The 25,084-nt window shown below is 37.6% G+C and overlaps 1 protein-coding gene and 2 long non-coding RNA genes across 5 annotated transcripts in view; 1 reads left to right on the top strand and 2 right to left on the bottom strand.

The window, feature by feature from the left end:
- Nucleotides 1–25,084, bottom strand: part of LOC134800789 (protein lev-9-like) — a 208,112-nt gene that overhangs the window by 165,268 nt on the left and 17,760 nt on the right. The window lies entirely within an intron of this gene.
- On the top strand, nt 9,965–13,318 carry LOC134800865 (uncharacterized). 2 transcript variants are annotated; one of them, XR_010145570.1, is made up of 4 exons: nt 9,965–10,397; nt 10,482–10,649; nt 11,830–11,931; nt 13,064–13,318. It is a non-coding gene; the product is annotated as an uncharacterized LOC134800865 (long non-coding RNA). The 2 variants fall into 2 exon arrangements; XR_010145569.1 differs by having other exon boundaries at nt 9,965–10,649.
- LOC134800873 (uncharacterized) lies at nt 16,525–19,057 on the bottom strand. Its single transcript, XR_010145577.1, has 4 exons — nt 18,805–19,057; nt 18,503–18,717; nt 17,389–17,601; nt 16,525–17,028 (listed from the first exon to the last, which is right to left on the bottom strand). It is a non-coding gene; the product is annotated as an uncharacterized LOC134800873 (long non-coding RNA).

The raw sequence follows: 25,084 nt of genomic DNA, 5'->3' as shown, positions 1-25,084 counted from the left end.
TAATAATGTAAAACCGATTTCGATAAATCCCTTTTAATGAAGATCTTTGGTCAATCAGTCAAACTGCACACACGGTATATCCGGGTCAATACCGGCCACCCGGATATCCGGCTGCCTTTGAGGCTTGTGGGCACATCGCAAACAGTCAGGCAGATTGGCCCAATCGAATTTTAATCTACTTTGAGCGTTGCGGTGGACAGAGAAAAGTGGTTAAAGCTGTATATATTGAATTTTGCTTGTGTTTTATCGCTTTATTGAATACAACGGTTCTCTGAAAAACTGTATGTACCGTAAAACGGGGTGAAAAGACACGATTTTCAACTTCTAGGACGATTTTCGCCAATAATCCAAATGATAAAAGTAAAAAATTTGATACCATTTTATGAGTCTTGGTTAGTTCTTCAATTTTGCATATATAACAAAAAATTTTACCGACCCTATTCAGAGAAAATCGAAGAAAACTACCTGTTTTCTCCATATCCTTAAAACGGGGTCGATAGACACAAGAAAGGGGTGAATAGAAATATTATGTTTTAGTTGTCATAGGTATCGAATTTGGTCATTATTATGTTAATACTCTATTGGAAAATGGTCTATATATGTGTTAAACAGCTATTTGACACAAAATTATTTTTTCGTCTCTTTTAACCCCCACGGCGTGTCTCTACACCCCTTTGTGGTATCTAATCACCCCCTATGGCGTAACTACTCACCCCATATGCGTGTCTACTGACCCCTTTATCACGTAAAATTGCTTGTTATTAGTTTTTTGCAAAAAAATACTTCATTATAGAGAAAATGTGTGATATTATTTATTATTTAGTACAGTAAAACAATATAATTCGCTGAACACGTATAATTTATCCACTTTTTACAAAAAAAAATGAGTTAGCGGTCACACGGTGTATAAATTTTAAAAATTATAAAATTCACCAAAAACACTATTTTGATTGTTTAAACTTATTTAAAAACACAGAATTTATTGTCCGTTTTCCGCATAAGGGGTAAACAAGAAATAAAAAAAAGGAACCGGCCGAAAATTTAGCTGAAAGAAAAAAATGTATTAATGTGGCGAATAGAATGGACGATTGGGTGATTGATACCTAAATTTTAAACCGGATATTTATACCGCCCGTCAAATGAGGCTATTTGAATTTTGAAGATTTGTATTATGCGGATAACAGATATTTCAACAAATGATAAATGGCAAAACAAAAATACGGCACAAAACACACAACAAATAATTAGCAGGTCATAAAAAAATTGGGATTGGAAAAACTATCGCTAAAATTAAGATATTGCAGTCTCGAATTTCAGTTAGGAAAGGGGACAAAGGGTAAAGGGGACAAACGTGGAAGCACACGCAAGGGTGCCGGCAGCTGGATCCAAATCCAGTTGCATATAGCATGGATGGCGCACAAGTTGGTGTCCTCAAACAGGCCTGACGAGAGCCGATTCACGCACGGCTTGGGTGGCCAACTGTTTACGAGGAGCGTCTCCTCCCTGACGCCGACCCACGCACGGCTTGGGTGGCCAACTGTTTACGAGGAGCGTCTCCTCCCTGACGCCGACCCACGCACGGCTTGGGTGGCCAACTGTTTACGAGGAGCGTCTCCTCCCTGACGCCGATTCACGCACGGCTTGGGTGGCCAACTGTTTACGAGGAGCGTCTCCTCCCTGACGCCGATTCACGCACGGCTTGGGTGGCCAACTGTTTACGAGGAGCCTTTCCGCCCGTGGATTTACGCGCACTTTAAAAACTTCTGGTTAGATATCAAACTGGTTATATAACAAATCTGGTTAAAAACAACCCGGGAGCACAAACCACTTTTTCACACCAAATTCACAAGCGATATGCCAAAAAAACAAATTCAATCGTTTATTTCTCGAACATTCCATCAAAATTTAAATTCAAAATAATCGTTCAAAATATGCATTTTATTTTTTTACAAACGGCCAGTAGCGTTTCGCTACATTAGGTTGTGATTATGTACTACAGATACTATATTACCAGGTTAGCTAACTTTTACTTAGTTAATGTCAAAACATTTACCGCTAGAATAAAGTTCAAACAGGCTTCATTTCTTACCTCGGCGAGACCTTACTTTAGAGTCAAAAAAATCTAACATTTAGGCAGTTTGATTAAGTTCTTTTGGTATCAATGGAGAGAATAAATAGTCTACTATATACGCATTCCAACAAATCTAATTTTAGAGATGTACGTTTTTAAATATAACAACTTGAAAGAAAAAGTTCAAAATGTCTCTATTCACCCCGCGATTTCTGTTGACCCCGTTTTACGGTATACAGTTTATAATTTAATAGTAATTTACTATACAAGTGCAAAAAACCGAGCAAGTGCGAGTCGGACCCGCGCACGAAGGGTTCCGTACCATAACGCAATAAACGGCAAAAAAAAACGGTTACCCATCCAAGTACTGACCCCGCCCGGCGTTGCTTAACTTCGGTCTAAAATCACGTTTGTTGTATGGGAGCCCCACTTAAATCTTTATTTTATTCTGTTTTTAGTATTTGTTGTTAAGCGGCAACAGAAATACATCATCTGTGAAAATTTCAAGTGTCTAGCTATCATGGTTCGTGAGATATAGCCTGGTGACAGACGGACGGACAGCGGAATCTTAGTAATAGGGTCCTGTTTTACCCTTGGGGTACGGAACCCTAAAAATAGGATATTCGCAACGAGTGGCGAATTTTAAAACACTACCAAAAGCAGTGTTTTGATCAACACGATTTGCGAATTACCTATTCGCACGTGTATTGGGCAAGCTGGAATCAAAAAGTAGACCGTCAATCGAGTCACTGGCCTGGAATGTTCACTGGAATGAGTATATTCCAGTTCCGGTACACATTATTCCAGTGCTGGATTCGATCACTGGACTGGAATAGATGTGAACGGAGCATTAGCGATGTCACGACATTGCGAATCTCCCCTCCTAATTCTATTTACTACCAACTTAAGTAACTTTAACTTTAAACTGGATCAAATCGACTCTAAAACTTCTTCAGTTAATAGAAAAAGTATTGGTAATTGGAAAGAAGGCGAGTTAACCGTTGGCGAACTTTAAAGTTTCAATTTTACGGAACACTGGCTCTTTAATGACTGTGAGAGCCGGATATAACCGGGTATAAAGTTTTATCCGGGTGCATGAAGTTCGATTGGTTTTGATAGTTGTGTGAGATAGTTTGATCAGTTGTGAGCCGGTTATGCAAACTAGAAATACAACTATTTGTATTTGCAAAGCTATTCGCTACGCAATAGGTAAACAAAGCTAAAGTCTGACATACAATATGATCACGCGCCATGTTGCGGAATTTTACTGTAACTAATGTTTTCATACTATATTCATGCCCTCCCATCCCGAAGGCGTTATAATTATTCTCAAATCGATATCATAGATGGCGCTAAATGTCACAATCAGCCATTACGAAATTTTTATACTACATATCAAAGACATATGTAACTTCGTATAAGACGAATAAAGTCTAAGGAAAAAACGTGCCTCGGAAATCAAGAAAAAGTCATTCTCGGATAGATGGCGCACACACCTTTAGCCTATGCTCGGCTAGATGGCGTGACGACACCGTTTCATATTTAACAATTTTGACACAGATATCAGTGAATGAACATGGGTCATAATGATATAAAAATAATAATATCATTTATATTATCCATATATAAATATTTTTTTTGATAATTTTATACGTTTTCATTTTGAGTTTTAGTCATGTGTCGATAGATGGCAGTAAATTTACAGTGACTACATAATTTACTATGACAGGACCCCTCTATACTATCTATTCTCTTTGCTAGTATTATATGATCTGTGCTATATTGAACTGTCACCCTATACAATGAGAATAACAGCGCCCTCTTGACAATGATCATATTTTACTGGTCAGACTTTAGGTTTATTTTAGTAAAACATGAATTTTGATACATTCGGTTTTCGAGTGTTTCAAAAGTGTTCTGCGTATTAAATTGTGTGGTCGGTTCGATTTTATTTGTAAAATACATAAGTGGTCTCTTAATAAAATTACAGTTTTTCATTAAAAGGAAAACGGAAAATATTGATTATTGGCAAACAAATATGTATGTGATTCGATGTGGTCTAACAAAATTCGTTAGGTATTTAGGTTGATTAGAGCGATTAGTCATAAAATAAAGTTTTTGTTTTTTCCTTCATTTTCTTTAATCCCATGTCGGTGACTAACAAGCGTTTAGCTTGCCCAATTGTAACCAGTTGCCATAGCTTATAGACGCTAGTAACTTTATTTTGTGCGTTCCGTAAACAGACATTGTTTTCCCTCGGGAAAACATTGAAAAATCGAATAAGTAAGTATAGAAAACGAAGATAACAGAAAAATCGCGTAATATTTTCTAGAATCAGGAAATATTTCCTCAGATAACGAACGTATTAAGATGAAACAATAATATTTGCAAACAATCCACCCACTCCGACGAGCCTGCGACCTACGTGATGCACTGAGAGAAAAATCATCACCAGGAATTAATAAACAGTTCTGTACTGGGGGAAAAAATTAAGTTTTATTAGTAATCATGGAAGTTTCACTATTTCTGTAAAATTTATTTATTTCTACAAACAGCTCAGTAATACTAAATCTAATTTCAGCAAACAGACTTTAGTAAATGGAGCATTAAACAAAGTTCAGTATTTGTTACAATCCATTTTTATTACTACTAAAATTCTCCGATTTTTACTAGTAAAGTTTGTGATTTTTGGAAAAAAGCATCTGTGATTTCAAGTTATGATTTTAGTAAATGTCTCACTTACATAGTTTTGTAATATCTAAAAAACGAGTTCGCGGGAATAACATTACCACATTTAAAATAACAATTCAGTTGTTACTATAGCGACATTACAAAGTTTACTGGTATTTAGTAGATAGACTTGTTGTGTTTATGTTCATTGTTGTACCAATCACTAAACGAGTTTTGTAATACCAACACAGCGAAACGAATGTTAGTGATTTTAGTAAAATTTACTACTTGCTACGTTCATTTGGTTAGAGTTAGTATTGTGTCGGATGTCGGGCGGGCGTGTCTCGGTCTTCTTTGTTTAAAACATACTTAAGTTAAATAATAAATTTAGGATATATTGTGGGCCGTGGACATATTAACCCGCGACCTACTGTGTAGTTGGGGTCTACAGGAATATATTGTTCTGCAACTTCGAGCTAGCTGTTGTTATTCTAGTGATAATGACATCATAGGTAAATCTAAACTGTTTGCAATTCCAACCTCCCTAGCACAGGTGCGCCGCGAGAGCATGTTGCGCGCGTAATAACTACTAGTCTCTTTCTGACTGTATGAATAAGAAAGGAATGGGTAGAATATCTCGACAGGCTTTTATAGTGCCTCTTTAGTACAGAGATATACTACCAAATGCTTTTTTATTCATACAGACAGAAATAGAGACGGGTAGCTACCACGCGCGCGACATGCACTCGCGGCGCCCGTTTGCTAGGGGCGGAGGAATTGCAAACAGTTTAGTTTTTGCCTGTGACGTCATTATCTCTAGAATAACAACAGCTAGCTTGGAATCGCAGTACAGTTTAGTAAAACCTATGACGTCATCGTCTCCGATATTGCTAAAGCACGCTTAGAATTACAAAACGGTTAGTTTTCACCCATGACGTCATCACCTCCGATATTGCTAAAGCACCTCTCGGAATAACAAAACCAAATTTCTGAAATTACTCTAGCATACTTCAAATTACAAATATAGAAGTTGTATTTCCTACTAAATGGAAATTGCAAAAGTCAATTTGTTCCTATTAGTTGACTCTCCTTGTCCCCGGATTAAGTTTTATTTTTGTAATTCTAAGTGTGTTTTTGTTAGTTTTTTGTCTCAGTGTGTGTGTTTTCCATTCGTATTTAAGAAAAAATCGGCCAAGTTCGAGTCGGACTCACGCACGAAGGATTCTGTACCATCACGCAAAAAACGGCATAAAAATTACGTTTGTTGTATGGGAGCCCCACTTAAATATTTATTTTATTTTGTTTTTAGTATTTGTTGATATAGCGAAATACATCTGTGAAAATTTCAACTGTCTAGCTATCACGGTTCATGAGATATAGCCTGGTGACAAACAGACGGACAGTGGAATCTTAGTTATAGGCTACCGTTTTTACCCTTTGGGTACGGAACCCTAAACGTATAAATATTGAAAATTTGATCCCCAGCCAGATACAAGAAAATTCGGGGAATATTACCTCAGCTTTTAGTACGTGGAGTTTTTTTTTTCTTAAAAATAGTTATTTGTACAACAAGAGATCAAAGTTTGATATTTCTTCGAGTGCTTATTTTGAGTCCCGTGCAAGCGAAAGATTCTATAATAGATCTAATTTAGAATCTTGAGCGTAGTAAGGGATTCAAAAGCGCACGAGATGTAAATAACTTTGATCTCGTGTAGTACACAAAATTTTTCACCCTAAGCAGTGAGAACATACCTAGAGGGACAGAGATAATAGAACCCAAGTATATCGAACTTGTATTAGACTCCGCATGTTGAAATGACATTTGACTATAAAGGTCACTTGAATGTCATTTTGTCTCACTCAGTGAGCAAAATCGCATTTTGCTCACTGTTTTTAAGAAGCAAAGTACCCTTGTTCGAGCTGCTGAGGTGAAAAATATTTTTTTTTTATATTACTTAATTGACTTAACTTACTAACTAAATTCAGCATTTAGTCCATAAAAGTGGCTATAAAAGGCTCGATGTGTCCATTATTGAGCCGATAGGTATCGGACTTGGCGCGCTGCCATATCCGGATAACCCGGATATCCGGAACTGCATAAGGCTCTGATTGATGCAGGTTATAAAGCTTACATTGTTATAAAGCGATCTGTTATTTTAAAGTAGATTTTGGTACAGTAAAGGAGATACCTAACGTTGGAAAATTTAAATTTGACGAACCTCTTAGTTGACCGAGCGTTAGCGAAGTTCAACGCTTCAGCTTGGGCAAAAATGCTTTCGTATGTCCGGATGTTCTCCTCTACAGGTCGCAATTTTCAACAGATTTTCGTGAAATTTTGTGAGCTGGTTCAATAATTAAATAGTTTTTTTTTTTCAATTCTATTTTTGGAATTTTTTCAAAAGGGCGGAGTCATGAGTACATTTATTCATTTAAGCTATACTCGTGAGATATACAGCTCATAGAGGCACTAGCAATATTATTTATAGAGACAATAAGATGTTTCAAATTCAAGACCGCTAAGCTTAAGTGGAACTAGGCCGGACATGTCTCGCCCCGTAGCCCGGGCGTAAGAATACGGCTACGGTATCCCCTGCCTGTCGTAAAAGGCGACTAAAAAGGGTTCTCGGGGTCGGAGACGGTCGCAGCTAGGGACTGCGACTGAAAAAAGAGGGGACCCACAAAGGGGCATAGCGCTAGGACGGCACTGGCGCGTTCATTAGAGATCCCAGAGCCGTCCGAAATGCGCCGAGGAGGACTACTGGGAGGTTTTTAGTCGGTGAAAGTCCGACATAACCTCCGCGCTGTCCCTGCGGTGCGGAGGTATCCATAACGGATTTTCCTCCCAATAAAAAAAAGGCCGGACATGTCTGCTGCATGCACCAGGAAAGGTGAACCAAAATGGTTACTTAGTGGACACACGGAACACCATAGATGGTGAAAGCCGGTGTGCAGGCATACCGAAAAGGAGATGATAGGACGAGTTGGATGCATTCTATTCTACCCCGACAACCGACAATAATTTAAAGAAAATGGCAATGTAAGCTTATATTTATGGAAATGCTTACGTGTCTTTTCGATCGCATCTCACATCCAGAGACGGTCATTTTATGTAGTAATACATTGGCAAAAGAACATGCTGATTTGGAACAGATGTAGTGAACAATCCTTTGCCATCGTATTTTCTCGTAAACGTTCGTATTATATATAATTAGCCACATTGACCTTAATAAAGTAGTAAGGTAGAATTGTGTCATAATGTCCTTAGAGAGTTGTATCGCAATTAAACATTTAATTAGTTGTAAGTGGGCGTGTATCCGGGCTCTACCCTCCCAGGGGCTTCAACTTTGTGCTCGATGCTTATCAAAGTTGCGCGGTCCTAGAGCACGTTCAGTACCGTCTTTAACATAAGGGCACACGGGGCCCGTGCCCAGGGCCCCCATCCTCAGGGGCCCCCGAAGGACAGACAGTAACAGTATATTTGATTACCCATATTAAACAGAAGATCATAGTAGAAAAATGTTAGTTTTATTAGCTTTCTTTACTTTCCAAAAGGGCCCCAAATTCTTATGCGCCCATAAGGGCCCCAGTATAGTTTAAGACGGCCCTGAGCGTGTTCGAATTAATTTTGATCTTGATTTGACATGTGAGTACAGCTCACTCGCACTTATTGCTGAGAGATCAGTGCATGGCCACTAAATATACCAAGGGGGCCAGCCAAGAAGACCATCCAACATCGAAGAAACGCCAAACGAAAAGAAAAAATGCATCAGGATGACAAATGCTACGAAAAGTGATGTCACATTTACATACATTATTTAAGTTTCGATTGGCATTTTCTATCAATGATTATTAATTTGGCTAGGCCCCACGCTTGTGAAAACCTGCGGGCGCAGCATGGTTCCATTTTTATCGCCTGTCCCTATGCCCGTCACTTTCGCACTTACAATACTTGTTAGAACGTGACAGGCATGGTGACAAGCGATAAAATGCGATCGAGCTACCGCTGCAGAAAGCTATCTACGCTCAGTCACATCTTAAAGGGACTCATTAGGGTGTTTCATTTTTCCGAATTTTCGATTTTCATCTGACTTTGCTCGAATTCTTGTTCTAACTGATAAAATAATATTATACGTTAAAAAAAAATTAAAATCGGTAAACATTTAGAGGTTGCACAACTTCAACAAAGATTTTTCAAATAACCAACGACTCTACATCAGAGGGTAGAAAATGGTTTAAGCGGCTACCATCAAAGCGGAGAGTAGTGTGATACTGAACCTTCTACATATAAATAAATTTTAAAATTAGTAGTAAACTTGGATTTTGGTTACTCGATAAATGTTCTAATTAAGATTTTCCAGTTTTTCCACCTGTTTTCAAAGGAAAAGTGCTTTTATCGTGTTTTAGACGCAAAATTCAGTTTTCTCATTCGATTTTAGTATTAGATCATTATATTTTGTCATTTTAGAACATATAGTTCATTTTCACGCAATGTATGGGGTTCTCACTCTACCTTTTCAACATGTGCAACCTCTAAACGTTATTCGATTCTTTTGAAAATTGAAATAGATAGTTTTTAGTGTGGGGAGACTCCATTGGTGAGCAAAGTCAGGAAAAATATTACAACTTTTTTTTCTCCATACAAAAGTGAATCACCCTAGGACTCATTAACAGTCCGCTAGACGGTATCGGCCTGTCAGTTGTTCGAAACTGTCAAAATTTTGTTCTAACTGACAGGCCGATACCGTCCGGCGGACTGTTAATCAGTGGGCCCTTTAAGACGACACTATTTTATCACGTGAGTAAAGCCACCTAAAATAAGCTTGCTATTGGCAAAGAGAATAGAGTGCATAGAGACGGATTGTCAAAGTAAATTATGTAGCCACTGTAAATTTACTGTCATCTTTCGACAGAAAATAAAACTGTTAGAACGCCATTTACTTTGATCCTTATTCTTTCACTGATATGTGTTAACTTATTAAATATTAATATTAAAGCCATCGCCATCTACTCGAGAGTAGGCTGAAGGTTATGGCGCCATCGCTTGAAAACATTGCACCATACCTTTGGCATAAAGATGGCAGTAAATTTACAGTGGCTACATAATTTACTTTGACAATCCGCCTCTATACACTCTATTCTCTTTGGTTCAGGTTTTATACTGATTCACCAGCGGGCTTAGCAAGGTTATATCATATTGCGCGTGGAATCTACTGTCGTCTTTTAACGATAGTCGTATTTTTATCGTTTTGCTGAACATGGTTACGGGCTACGATAAGAATACCACGTCGATATCGTATAAAGTTATCCACTATCATTCGTAAGTGACCACGATTGTCTATGCCTAGAGTTTATGAAAAATCCATTTAATGCCTGGCTTTATTAAAATGTCGGACGTGTGTCGGACGATGTTTGAAAACGAATAGTTAGTTTTATTACTACACTTCCAAATTGAAAAATGTTTAAATGAGTGACAGCTTTATACAAATTGACTTACATTATAACATGCACGGATAATCGTGTTTTCTCAACTGACAATTCACTTGACATTGACAAGCATCGCGTACGCGCATGATTCAGTGAATTTAGTGAACATACAAACTAAGTCGAAGAAAAATACTGATTTGCTGTGTGAACTAAAGGAAATGCCACCCAAAATGTAAGTTTCTCTAATTTATTTATAGAAAAAGTTATAGTTCGTTTGATCATTAACTGGTTTTGTCATGAATATGTTTAATTTCAGACGATGCTTCGGCGCACAAGAAAATGCTAGCCAAATATATATAACTCAGCATCCCCTGTTCGCCTACACCTACAGGGAGATCCATGAGCCTCTCGGAAGCCAGAGATACAAAATGCAATGCTTCACATTGCACATAACTTCTAAGATCCAGAAGAAAGGATTGAAGATGTAAGTACACCTTTCCTAAACTAAAATCATGAAAATTTTCTGGTGCCTTTTAATATTATTGACACTTATTATCTATTTCTTCTCATTCTATCTATTATGTTCTACTAAGTGACAAAAGTTTGTTAAAAACCTGTTCTATCACTACTATAATTTCAGGAAGTTGATTTGGCAAAAATGATGTGTAAAAGTTACACTACAACACTACCTATGCATACATTTATTCACACTGCATAAAAAGTGCATACGCATTCTAACAAATATTAACATCCTTGAAACCCGTAGACCTCACTTTAAAAAAAAAAATTTTTTTTACTCTGTATATTCTAGAAGCTAGTTTTGTAGCAAGAATAAAAGTTTATTGACAAAGAAAAAGACACACTTTATGCCATAAATCTAAGACATAAAGATAAAATATTATTAATAAGTATTTAGTTTTTATGCCTGTTCCGGATGTGAACTCCCGCTCACTTAAACTTTAAGTCCTTCCTCTTTATAACCGTTTTATGTCTAATTGTTTTGCCGTTCAGGCAACCTATCTATGGAATGCACTCCCTCTACCTGTAAGACAAGCTCCAAGAAAATTTGTTTTTTGAGTAGTCATGCTCGGTAGTCATCTGCTAAATGTCTCGTCTAGTGTCTATCATCCCATATACATATTAGTACATTTATTTTTATAACATATATGTATGTTTATGTTAGTATGTATATCTAAGATATACCTATTGCATTTGCTTTTTGATTGGTTTTTGCACCAACCTTTAGTGTTTATATGTGACGTCCCACGGGTAAATGTACCTTATGGCGGTTGGCGCTTACTCTATTAACTATTAACGCCGCTCCAATATTATTGCGGCGCTATGCGACGTAAGCGCCAGCCGCCATAAGGTACCTTTTGCCGTGGAACGTCACATATTTGTTTCTATGGTTGACTAGTAGGTGGTAGATAATGCCTTTTGGCATTAAGTTCGCTATTTTTACGTAATTATATATGTTTGTGCAATAAAGTTTATAAAATAAATAAAGTAGCCATACCCACAAGTAACTTACAAATTCCCTGCAAGAGTTAGGCCGGCGCCCCACTGCTGCGCACGCTATGTGCAAGATAGGGAAAGCTGGAAGTTACTCCACCGACAAGTTACTTAGTAACTCTTAAGTTAATGATGATGATCTTCTTTTCCAGGGTCCGTCGGGCCTGGGCATTATGATCATCGAGGGGCGGCACACGGAAGCCGGCCGAGGAATCTTCGTCTCCGACTTACAAGAAGGCAGCGCTGCCGAACAGGTGACTGGCAATTGTAATTAAGTAATTGTCATAATATTTGGATAACCGACCTTTATCTTTCTTTTATTTGAGGGAAGATAAAATTCAGATAGATTGAGTGCGATATATATTGTAGAGCAGGGGCCCATTTCTCGGACGGTATTAGGCCGGAGCCCCACTGCTGCGCACGCTATGTACATGACCCACGTTCCTATACAAAATTTCGTGGGCTTGCCCACGGTTTGTATTAAAACGTGGGCCGTGGATGTAGCGTGCGCAGCAGTGGGGCGCCGGCCTTATTCAATACAAATAAATTGTATTAGTACCTATTCTACTAAGATTATAAAATAATATAATACCTACTAGTACAATATTCTTACTTATAATATGTAATATAGGAATACTAGGAACAGTTATGTTAGCACTAAAGCTGGCCATATACATTTGACAGCTAAGTTTGACCCACTTCCCGATTTCCAATTGAGATGAAATTTTGCATACTTACATAACAATATGTAAATCGGATGACAATTGCAATATTATGATGACATGGAGCCTATCTGATGATGGAGATATGAGGTGGCCATGGGAACACTGTGATAAAACAACGCAAACTAATTGTGCTTGGTGTTGTTAGAATGGACTCTGAGTCTGAGTCTGAGTCTTAGTGAGTATTAGTTGCCTGTTGAAAGAAAAGTACAGTCAGCGATAAAAGCTTATACCAAAAATGATATTTTTGCTAAAAACTTATTTATATTGTTAGGGCTTGGGAGTAGAAGCTGGTTTCTTTACTGCTGGCAGCTGGAATATTTTTTTTTGTGTTTGGTAAAATGGTTTATTGTACCTATACCTGACTATGGGAATGATTTTAGCAGCCTATGTAAGTGTGTGGGTATGTTTGTGTCGTATAGAATATCGTGGTACAGAACTACACTTGATACATAATACAACTTTAATAACGGATAAATAATTACTAGAACAAAATTCAATTTATTTTCAATCGATAATTCGGACAACTGTAACATAAAAATCCCCCTGGCTTAAAAACGAGAGCTTTCTAAAAGTGACATTAATTTCACATAATTTGGCAATGAACCGCTGTAAGTACTAGCCTGCGCCTGACCTCATCTAATATAATTTGTTTCTGTTTCAGTCATGACATATTGGAGGCTTGAAAGTGCACATACCCATACATTGGACGTTAAGCTCAACGAGACCATGCGATGCATCTCAGGCACTATCCGATCTACAACCGCCACTGGCTGCCGGCATTGAGTCACATTGCCCCTCCTCACATCCGACGACTCAAGGCGTTGAAGAGGGAGGCTGAGAATATCACGAATAACCCCACCCTGACCCTGTGCTACAGCTGGGAGCCTGAGCAGCTTTAATATTTCGGATAGGTGGATAGCGGAATGGTCAGCTTCGGCAGCTCGGTGTTGCTGTATATCTGACCCAACTAAAAAACCAAAAGGGTTTGACCTTCCTCGGAAAATCTGGTGCCGCCTGAGAACCGGACACTCATACCCTGGGCCTGTTGAGGACCTGAAGACCGTGACACCTGACTTGGTTGCTTAGCTTGGCAACCTCAAGGCTACACTCTGAATGCCACTTTATTGGAGCATTCCACGAGCTGTCCCGTACAAACGCATTTTATTTCCTGTGTTGCGACTTTTTTTTTTCGCCATTTAAAGCAAGCGAATAATTTTCCGTGCATGTTTGACCATTTGTCATAGAAAAGGAAACTCTTATACCTGCAAATCTCCAGAAAATCTGCATTTCTACGGGACAAACGGTAGTCAATTTCATGGAATGCTCCATTGCCAAAACATGATAAGTTGATGGCAGAAAAAATATTAGGAATACAAACCATATACCTACATATAAATTCTATGTTAAGTATGTACTAAGTTATTCTAGGTTAAGTACTAACTTATTGTCTACTCTATACATAGGTAATTACATTTAGCAAGACATGTTGGCCGTGGGTACCAAGCTCAGCATGTGCTAGACTGGCGTCCAGCGCTGGTTTTCAGTTTGGCCCCTTTTTGTTGGAGGTCTGAGAGGAATGTTGATCTTTTCTACACCGTTAAGCATTCTATTTATATTGGAAACGAAACTTATAGATGAGCAGTTATGAAATAGCAATAAATGTGCCCCGGGCGACGTCCAAGGGGGGGCGCCAAAATGGGCTAAAGACTACCTCTCCGCCTTGCCAAAGGCAGCAGGGAAACTTTTGTCAGTCGTATTTACCACCACTGTGAAGTGTGAAATGCGGATGGTAATCTGGCCCACAGCGCAAAGGGAGAAAGACGATCTTTTAGGAACTCTTTTTGCATCGAACTCGATCTTGAAAGACGACGGTAGCGCCCTACCGCCCACCATCCCGTAGTGTGAATACTCTATGCCAGAAACTTCTATCAAGCAGAGGGATATTCGGCGGGAGTTGTTATGCTTTCGTTTTATAAGGCGAGCGGGCCAAGTGCTTCAGAGTTGTGTCCAGTGTTAGCGCGTCTTTTACGTTAGGGGTCTCCTGTCGAAGTTACCATCTTATGGACTGTCCAATAGACTACCTATGCAAGTGGATCGCTAGCCCTTTATCCGGCTGGCGCATATGAGCCGTAGTTGACGGAACCTGATGCTTCAATAGCTGCTGCTGCATATCTGTGACATGTTGTCTATCGACGACATTCATCGATATGTGGACTACTGAGGATTCCTATACACTATACAGGATGGCTAAAAAATAATTACATTCCCGTTGCCAGGGCGGTTTTGGGATTATACTGAGCAACTTTTGCTACGGGACCAACCTCGAAATCGCGAAAAAAAGAGTTTACCCTCCCATAGACTTTCGACCAGCCAAAATGTATGAAACAGCCAAATTTTTTTCGCGACTTAGGGGTTGGTCCCATTTCGTTAGTTCATTTCGTTTCGGAGAGGGGGGGGGGGGGGGAGGCGCAAATTTGGTGCCTGCCCCGGGCGCCATATCCTCTAGCTACGCCACTGCCCTCGCTCCGAGACGTTCCTGGTACAAAAGCTGTTCATAGTAATCCAGCGATAAAGCTGCTGGCATGATGGGCACTTTCACACCGGGTACGGCAGTGAATGATTTGTTTGTACACCTACATTTAATGTGTAAATAAACTTTGTTTAATTTTTTGGCAATAGTTGTTTTATTTACGCATTTATAATATTCTCTCTAGCACAGAGCCGAAATTGTTAACTTATCTATAGAGTTTAGTAAACAAAAAAAGACTTGACAACACCACAAGTGACGAGAATAGGCCTGATGACAAATTTTGAAATCCCTTTTATTATTGTCGGTACACTTGTATTAGTTCCGAAAAACACAATATTTCAGCTATACTCATAAGATTTAAAATAGATAATTGCATTTTATTATAGCTAGTTTAAACTTAGCGCGAAAACGCCTCGCATGCCATTTGTGACGTCATTATTTAGTTGGTGGTAGGGTGGTAGACATTGTTTACATACTTACAGTTACGAATTTCCCTTGAATCCGAATGATATTGTTAATTCAGCACCATATATTACGATTAGGGATGATAAATACATTACAACAATTTATCACAATAACTCATTTTACACAAAAACTCTCACACGGTTGCAGTTTAAGATGAATTATTTAGATACATGTAAATTTTGAGTGAAAATCACCGAGCGCCGGTTTTACTTTTTAATTTTTCATTTTTTCTAATTACGACAGCCAACAAGGCAATGATAGTTCCATTCAGCCAAATAATTAAAAAAGTTTTTTGTTGAAATATCGTATTATTTAGCATTTTATTTAAATAATAACAAATAGATATCTATTTTATATCGTGTAATAATATTTATTGTACGTAATAAATGTTTAGTGGCGAAATAATATTTTTTTTGCACCTTTCGAACTCTTTGGTGAGGACGTATAGATTTCGGTCAATGAGGTTGTCTATGTTGCTCTAAGAAATATGTTATGGATTGATGACGTCACTGTTTGGAACGCTTCTGATTGGCGTTTCAGTAATAATGGCCGATTGGAGAATTTTGCACTTTTATTTTATTGAATATCTTAATAATCCTTCAGTTTATACTGAGATTAGGCCATTTTTTAGAATCATATTAACATATATGTTTCTTTGAAACCATTATTTCCATGATTCTTTGTTACTTGCAACAGGCCTATTGTCATTCTTGTATCTACCTAAATGGAATTTAACATAGTTTTTAATATTCAACATTAGTTATTGGCGTATTCAGTCTGACCGCAGTTATAGTCACTAAAGTAGACTTATTAGCATAATAGAGCATTTAGGAATATTTTTATTTGACCTTTTGACCGCCAGACTCACTAGACGTGTCGTTAAGACGCGCCTTTTCATACAAACGTAGTCCACATTTTTCTCTCTGGAGAATAACATTAAATATTTTGATACAATTTGTTGTATATCATATCAACATCAACTACAGCCATGCCCCTACATTTGTTCTTTTTTTTATTTTATTTTAATTATTATAAGAGTTAGGAGCATTTAAAAATTTGTATGAAATCTGTCTTCCGCTCCTAATTTTTACAATAATCAAAAATTCGAACGTAGGGGCATAGCTTTATGGTTAATATACATTAAATTATGTAAAAATATTTTCCATAATGTCAATATCCAGAGAGGAAAATGAGGACTACGTTTGTATGGAGAAGCGGAAGCGGCCATCTCCCTTTCCTCTTAAGTAAGAACGTGCCTAAAATGTTTTTATTACCTATGCTTTCATTGTACTATACTGCATATGAGTCGGATTTTACGTTTAGAAGCTATATATCACAAATTTTGTACGCATAAGGCTAAAATGAAAAATAAGAATAAATGACACCTACATTGAAGCATGCCCGGGAATGGTGTTCTGTGTGAAGATTATCCGTCTTGAATGTTTACTAGTCTCTACTTGTATAGAAATATAGGTAAATTAGGTAGGTATTTGTGTGATAGTAAAACATAGTAATAGGCGAAATATGTATTTATTAAGCTTATTAAGAGCCGGTTTTGTGTATGCTTGCATGCTTAGGAAGTTTTTTAGGAGCGTCTTCTCTAATTTTTCCCTTGATCCACGAGACGTTTTCTGGAAGAAAAAGAAGGAAATAAGTAAAAGTAGGTTCATGTGGCAGCGATGGAGTAAGTATTTTCACATGAGTGCAGTCTAGTGCACTCAAGATATATACTAAACAATCGCCAGGAATAATATCCATTAAACAAGGCAGCACATTAGAACTAGGTGCCTTAGTTAAACCTAATAAGTATTGCATTCCCAGATTATATATGCCAGAGATAACTACTTATCATACATAACTATCAAACAATAGGTAGGTACATATCTCAATGCACAATACAGCCGCACTCATACTTATTCAAAAAAGTAAAAGTTACTAAGACATTCCTTGTGGAAAGTCACAGTTTAATTTAGTAAGTCAAAAGAACTTACCTTCTGTTTACAGCATCTACAAACTGCTTGAGGTTCAGGCTTACAGTAGTGTGGCCAATCCAGTCAGTAGTGCTCCAATGGACAAGCCATGATCTTGACTAGTCCCACGTTGGTAGTTGCCATCAGCTAGCAGGTGTAACTGTTACACACCAGCAGCTGCTGCTGCTGCTGGTGGTGTAGGTGTGCTGCTGGTGTGGTGTATACTGTTAGAACCTAAAACAAATAAGTACCTAATTAAAGTACCGGCCAATAATATATCACCTCCATGCTTTTACGGTATAACTTTTTTTATATTTGTGAGTGACTTCCACAGCTTTAGGTAGTTTAGTAGTATTCCTTGTCCAGCGATGAGAAAAATTGGTCTATGTAATGACTTTTTCATAGAGGTTTTTTGTTTTAATGTATGGTCAACTTCATTATTTTTAAAGAGCTTTTTTAGTAATATGCTGAGTCTCTTATTGTAGTTCACAGTATTTCAGTATTCATAATATCTTATACCTTTAAACGAGCAATTCTTGTATATTTATTTATTTATATGTATATATATTTCGGGGATATCGGAAACGGCTCCAACGATTTCGATGAAATTTGCTATATGGGGGTTTTCGGGGGCGAAAAATCAATTTAGCTAGGTCTCATCTCTGGAAAAACACGCATTTTTGAGTTTTTATATGTTTTCCGAGCAAAGCTCGGTCTCTCAGATATTATTTATATAAAATGACTAGTAAAATATGAAATCTACAAACTAACCTACTACAAGTTCATACAAAAACACACAAAGGTGATATGTTATTGACCGGTACTGTAAATCTAATTTTGTCAAGTAGATTTTCCCCCTTAGGTTCGGAGGTTAGGATATGAATGTTGAAGTAAATAGTAGCTTAAGTAACCTCTGTTAGTAGGTTAGTAGCATAAGTAAGAGATTGTACAACAGATATCTTAACATACTAACTTTTACATATAATAATGAGGCCGGTACCTAGTATTGAAGAGTTTAGTAGCATTGTCATTAAGACGTCTGTTTTACATAGAATCAATGATTTCAAATATAATAGGGTCTATGCATAGAATACATATTAACTTTATAAGAAACACTGCAATTTTATAGCTTTACCTTTGAGATGTTTTGGTAGGTAACCCATCACCGTTTTGAAGCTCGGCGTTAAATTCGGCACATAAGTAAATGCACTGCACACTCCTTACGCACTCTGTAAATATGCCGAAACTCTTCGTCCGTCATATCAAATGGGCTGCAAGTGTTTCTTAAAGCTGTTTACGATATTTTTCTTCAACAGCAGCCGCGAGTAGGAATAATAAAATTTGACTTCCCTGCGAAGAAAATATTGACAATATTATATACAGCGGAACATTGTAACTAATAACTCTCAATATAATCATAGAAAAACTGATATTTACCTGTAATTTATACCTTAAAATATGATTATTCACTACTTTTGCTTTCACGACAAGGCTTATCGTCATCTAAGAAGCACGTAGTTAAAATTAACTAAGTTGAACTGTCAAAATGGGACAATCTGTCAAATTATCCACATCTTATCCAACGACCATGTTATGCAAATTGTCTTCTATCATCTACCGCTGTCAAATGTGGATAACTCCATATATCGTCTGCAACCATAGTATGGACGATAAAACCGACGATAACGGCCGTTTTATCCACACCTATTGCGTGATAACTACCTTGTCGTACAACCTTGCTAAGCCCGCAGGGCTCGTAAAATGATATAATTGATATAACATCGGATTAACACAGATCGATGCACTTCCATCAGGCTAACCGTATAACCGGATAACACTAGAACCGGATTATACTTGAACCGGGTAAACTTATAACCGGGTTAACTGTGAAAGTTTGAGAGTTAGTTCAACGCGTTTATTGCAAAGTTTGTGTAAACGTGACCACGTATTTTCATTCTCAAATAGGTAAGGTTAATATTCTATTTAGTTATGTAGGTACTGTTTTTTCCGTCCGCAGCTTAAGTTAGTAAAATAAATATTTTAGGGTGTATATGTATAAAAAAATATACCTTCAGTGTACATGTAAATTGACGATGATTGTTTCTGATCATTCCAACCACCATGAAAATCATCAATCGTGTCATTTTGTATGGGATTTTGATTCAAAACGTCCCACTTCGCGCGCTGTTCAAAATCCCATACCAAAATAGACATAACGCAAACGCGAACGCTCGTCACACAATGGAATGAAATGAACACAAGGGGTTCAGTTCAAAACTAGACATGTGTCGTTCACGAGTGAGTGATTTAAACACAGAACACCCGACTAGAAACCTAATATTGGCCATTTTGTTCGCGACGCAAATCACCAAACTGTGAGGCGCGGGAGGGGTGCTCCCGGCGTTGCGATTGGTCGTGGCGCGCTGACACGTGTAAGCGTAGGGATGGGACATGTTCATTTCTTGCAGTGGTACTGGTACCAATGGTACCGTAATCTGTTGTAGTAAAATAATTGTTATCAATAAAGTCCACAGATTAATTACTTCAGAATATTCATACAATATAATCATTCATTAGGTACTTTAAAAAGGTATCTTAAAATGTTACTTTGCATATTATTAATGAGCTAAGATTGTAAACATAAGAAAAACTGTAACGATTTCGATGAAATTTGCTATATGGCGGTTTACGGAGGCGAGGCGTTTTAACTCTAGGAAAACGCGCATTTTAGATTTTTTATGTTTGCTGTGCAAAGCTCGGTCTCTCAGATATTCAGTTTTTATTAACGCTGTTTTCTACAGTAGTACCATTGAGGCACCACGTCACTGACACAAAGGCAAAAGCCGCTATACACCAATGCATGCATGCTAATGAAAAATACTGTATTATTTTCCTAGTCTAATTCATACTAAACAACCATGCATAATCTATTTAAAGCATCTAAGTACCTACGTTTACGAATAAACCGACGCGACAATTTTGTATATGATCCCAGCACATCTGTAAAATTAGTTTGGTTACGGCAATAACATAAACAAATATAAAATAATATAAATGTGTAATAAATTTCACATTTCGTCGGAGTCCATTTCAGTTCATCATCAGGTCCATCTCGTGACCCAAGACCTTACTGCTCACCTAGAGGATTCTAATAAACCCACACAACATGTGTCTATCACAAACCAACACCGATTTCCCTCGCACTTCTTCAAAGTTCATCATCAGGTCCACCTCGTGGCCCCCCACCTTACTGCTCACCTAGAGGATTCTAATAAACCCACACAACATGTGTCTATCACAAACCAACACCGAGTTCCCTCGCACTTCTTCAAAGTTCATCATCAGGTCCATCTCGTGCCCCCCCACCGTACTGCTCACCTAGAGGATTCTAACAAACCCACACAACATGTGTCTATCACAAACCATCACAAATTACATCATTCATTTATTATTAATAAATCAATCATGAATTTCAAAAATACACTTTGGTGGCAAACGCAGCCTATGGAAACTATACTACTAACTAATGGCGCTTGCAACTAGGAGAATGTCACATGGGCGTTGCTCTGAAAACCTGCTAAAATATGATCATTTTCTTATTTTGATGCTACCTCAATAATGGTACTACTAACTAAAAACGAAACTACATACTACATATACCCACTAAGATAAACTACCAACTACCTAATTAAAACTATAGATTTTACAGATCAATTTTATTTATTCTCAATTAAAAATGAAAGAGAATCACAATTATCTTTTACATTTCTTAAAATGGTACAATATGGTTCGAGCGAAAGCACGAATTTACCGCAATTGACAAAACCATCACCGTCACATCACTAGTTGTTGACGTGAAAGGGATAGCACATTGCATTTTCAAGTTGACGGAAAAGGACGGGCTACTTCACTGCCGCTCAGTACAACCATATTGACCAGTATAAAATGAACCCCGCGGACAAGAAATAATTTTCAACAAAATAGTGATTTTGACTTACCTGTGGAATGTTATTCCATCTGTTTTATAACTGGAAGTCTTAGGTGACTTGCCACACCATTTCACACTGCAAAATCCCATGATTTGAATAAATTGCGATTTATTTTCGTAAACACGCGCACACTGTTAACAGGTCGTGAATTTGGACGCAACTGATCGGAGCGGCGCGCGTGAAATATTTTATAAGCGCTATTGCTCGCACGAGTGGAGGCCGCGAGTCGTCCTATAAGCTATGTCTATAGGGGTTGGTCTGTGGATTTAAATGAACTGTATCATTTGACTGAACTCACTCACTCTTCAACTCAGTGCAGATTCAACTCGCTCATTTCGCTCAGTAACTCATCTATCTCAGTGTTCCTTGCTCGCTCTTTCCCACTCATGATTCGAATCATAGTCTAATAAAACATGGTCTTCTATTCCCAGAGTGACACAGGCCTACGTCACAATAACATGGCCGCTATATATAGCGCTATCGCATATTATCATATAGCGCTGTCGCATGATGACGTAGGCTTGTGTCAGTTAGGTGACCTAGAAAAGACGGGAATGGAGTACCAGGCGGAGTATATTATTATACCATGATTCGAATGAGCCGGCCGAGCGTGACGAGCGAATGAGGGAGTGAGAATGGGTTTCGGAGCGGTTCGGAAGAATTCGGAGGGTGTCGGGAAAACATGACAGGTTCGTAACGCGTGATTCTCCATCTTGGTCGCACTTATGGCTGCGTGTATCTGATTGATTGACATCTCTCTCTACTCACTCGTGAACAATATAGCTTACAGATCCACTGAGCGAAATGAACGAAATGAGCGAAATGAGTGATACATATCACCGCGAGCGAAAGATATGAATCAATCTTTTCAACTCAGTGAAGCGTTTTGCGCATCTCTATTCAAAACCATATCAAATTATTCAATTGGAATTGACCTCCGATTGTAGAGGAGAGGACATTAATTCAAAAAAATTAATAAATCCATTTCCACTGCGACACGGAAAAACCGGATATCCTCCCGGTGTAAAGCGAAATGAACCGGTATTTTCAGGCCGAGGCACGGAGCAATGAATCGGTATTTTATACGGTGACCGATTCATTTGCTGCCTCAGCGGTTCGTAGGCCGAGAGCTCGCTGTGGAAACGGGAGGTTGTTATACACGGTGGCTAAAAATAACTGCATTCCTGTTGCCAGGGAGGTTTTGAGATTATACTGAGCAACTTTTACTATGGGACCAACCCCGAAATCACGAAAAAAAATTTACTCTCCTATAGAAAATGCACCAGCCAAAATATATGAAACAGCGAAATTTTTTTCACGATTTCGGGGTTGGTCCAATCGTAAAAGTTGCTCAGTATAATCCCAAAACTCCCTGGCAACGGGAATACAGTTATTTTTAGCCACCCTGTATAATCAGCTAGGTATTGTGTACATAAGCTCCATTATCCAAATATCAATGCTTTCACATATATTAGTAATAGCCCTCAGCTTTGTTTCAAGTGCGTATCGTCGGTAAATAAAGGTAACAATATAAATTCGCGATAGACCCTTATATATTTGATTTAATATAAGTGCGTATAGTTTGTAATTGTATTGCTTTAGAGACGATGATAAAGTTTACTAAAAGCATATTTAAATGATAGCTAGATTATGAATACCAAATTTTAAGTATCCCTTTAAAATATAGAAATAAAAGAGCTAATTGATTTATAATAATTGATAGAATATATTTTTACAAACAAAACTTGGAGCTATCACTATTAAAAGGAAAAAGCATCGATAATTGAGTTTATCGATGTAAGAACTTCCTACCTATCATTAAACGCGTCGCGGTTGCGTCGTTCAAGGAGAGGTTAAAGAAACTATGGTTATCTGATCTGACTGATTAATTTGTCTATATTTCTATTGTATAGTTGCTTTATATCGTTCTAATTCTTTCCAATTTTTAGTGTATTTTCCCCATTCCTTTTTGTGTAATATATGTATGTTTATCCTATAAATTTTGCATGTATTTATATCCTTTATCTTTCTGGTACCTTGTTGTACATTTTGCTGCATTTGTCACCCTCTTTTCACTTTCTCCTCTCATCCACTCAAAGGTTAACTGGAAGAGATCCCTCAAAGGGATAAGTTCGCCTTTGTACTTCTTACTAATTGTATGTTATTTTTGATATGTCTTTTTGTACAATAAAGAGTTTACTACTACTACTACTAAATATTGCCCTCAAAATTCCGAAATCCGACTTATTAACCACGGTTGGTTCGGTGCGATAATTAACAAGTATAAATCTAGAGTGTTAAAAACATACGGACATGTTATATTTATAGGCCAGTGTTATAATTATATTGTGAAATTAACAATAATTAAGTTTCTGGATTTCTTTTTAGTTTATTGTAAATAATAGTTTATATCATACAAAACAGACGGGGAAAGTATTGAAAATACGCCCATACGAGAACTCAATTAGTGGAAGCGTACGTGTAAAGTTCCTGATTTTGTTTGTACATATTTGATCACTAAAATTATATAACACTTTAAACTCTCGCGTTTTTTACACATGTTTAATTACATAAACGGGTCTACCGCGATATAATATCATTGTTTATACTTACCTTAAATTCCGACGTTTCAGCTGACAACTCACCTCAAATCAGCAACTGCAACTCAGTGGTGCAACTCAGCTGAAACGTCGGAATTTAAGGCAAAAATTATATCGCGGTACACCCATTTGTGTAAATAAATATGTGCACTAAAATTATACTGCTGAAGTATGACGGGTAACGTGATGTTTTTCTATCGATCCAACTGTATCCTTTAAAAGTTTTGATTGAAATCTGTCCTCGCAGAAGCTCCAAAAATTAGAATACCGAAGATGAATAATCTCGCTAAATCCGTAGTGGTCTCTCAGACTATTCCGAAAGGCAATTTAATATAAAATATGTTTTAAAGCGAATTTAAAGTTTGATAAAATGGACTTAATGGCGAAGCACGGCTGTATCTGTCGTCGGGTCTGCACCGACCGACGTGGATTGATATCTGTATCCCTAGTGTACATTTCATTCGATAGCGCGATGTGACGTAGCGTTTGCGTTAAGTGTCATCAAAGAGAATAGATAGTATAGAGGGGTCCTGTCATAGTAAATTTTGTAGTCACAGTAAATTTACTGCCATCTATCGACATATGACTAAAACTCAAAATGAAAAAATGTTTATATATGGATAATATAAATGATATTATTATTTTTATATCATTTTGACCCATGTTCATTCAGTGATATCTGTGTCAAAATTGTTAAATATGAAACGGTGTCGTCACGCCATCTAGCCGAGCATAGGCTAAAGGTGTGTGCGCCATCTATCCGAGAATGACTTTTTCTTGATTTCCGAGGCACATTTTTTCCTTAGACTTTATTCATCTTATACGAAGTTACATATGTCTTTGGTGTCATTTTTGTATGTGATCGAGTTTCCAAAACGTCCCGCTTGGCGCTGTTCAAAACCCTTTACAATAATAGTCATCACGCTATCGGATGAAATTTACACTGAAGGTTCAGAGATGCATTGGTTTTAAGCATAATCTAAGGAAATCGCTACTGACCATATGGTCGCGTACGGCTAGACTTATTTTCTTACCACTCAGATACATCCCACTAAAGATGCTACGAGTATGTTTTTACGTTTTTAGTTAAGTTAAGTGTATGTTTTTAGTTAATTTAACTGTGTTGTG

The sequence above is a fragment of the Cydia splendana genome, chromosome 20 (genome assembly GCF_910591565.1).
Source record: "Cydia splendana chromosome 20, ilCydSple1.2, whole genome shotgun sequence".
Taxonomy (NCBI): Eukaryota; Metazoa; Arthropoda; class Insecta; order Lepidoptera; family Tortricidae; genus Cydia; species Cydia splendana.
The sequence above is the reverse complement of the archived record's forward strand: the minus strand, read 5'-3'. Positions and strand labels throughout refer to the sequence as shown.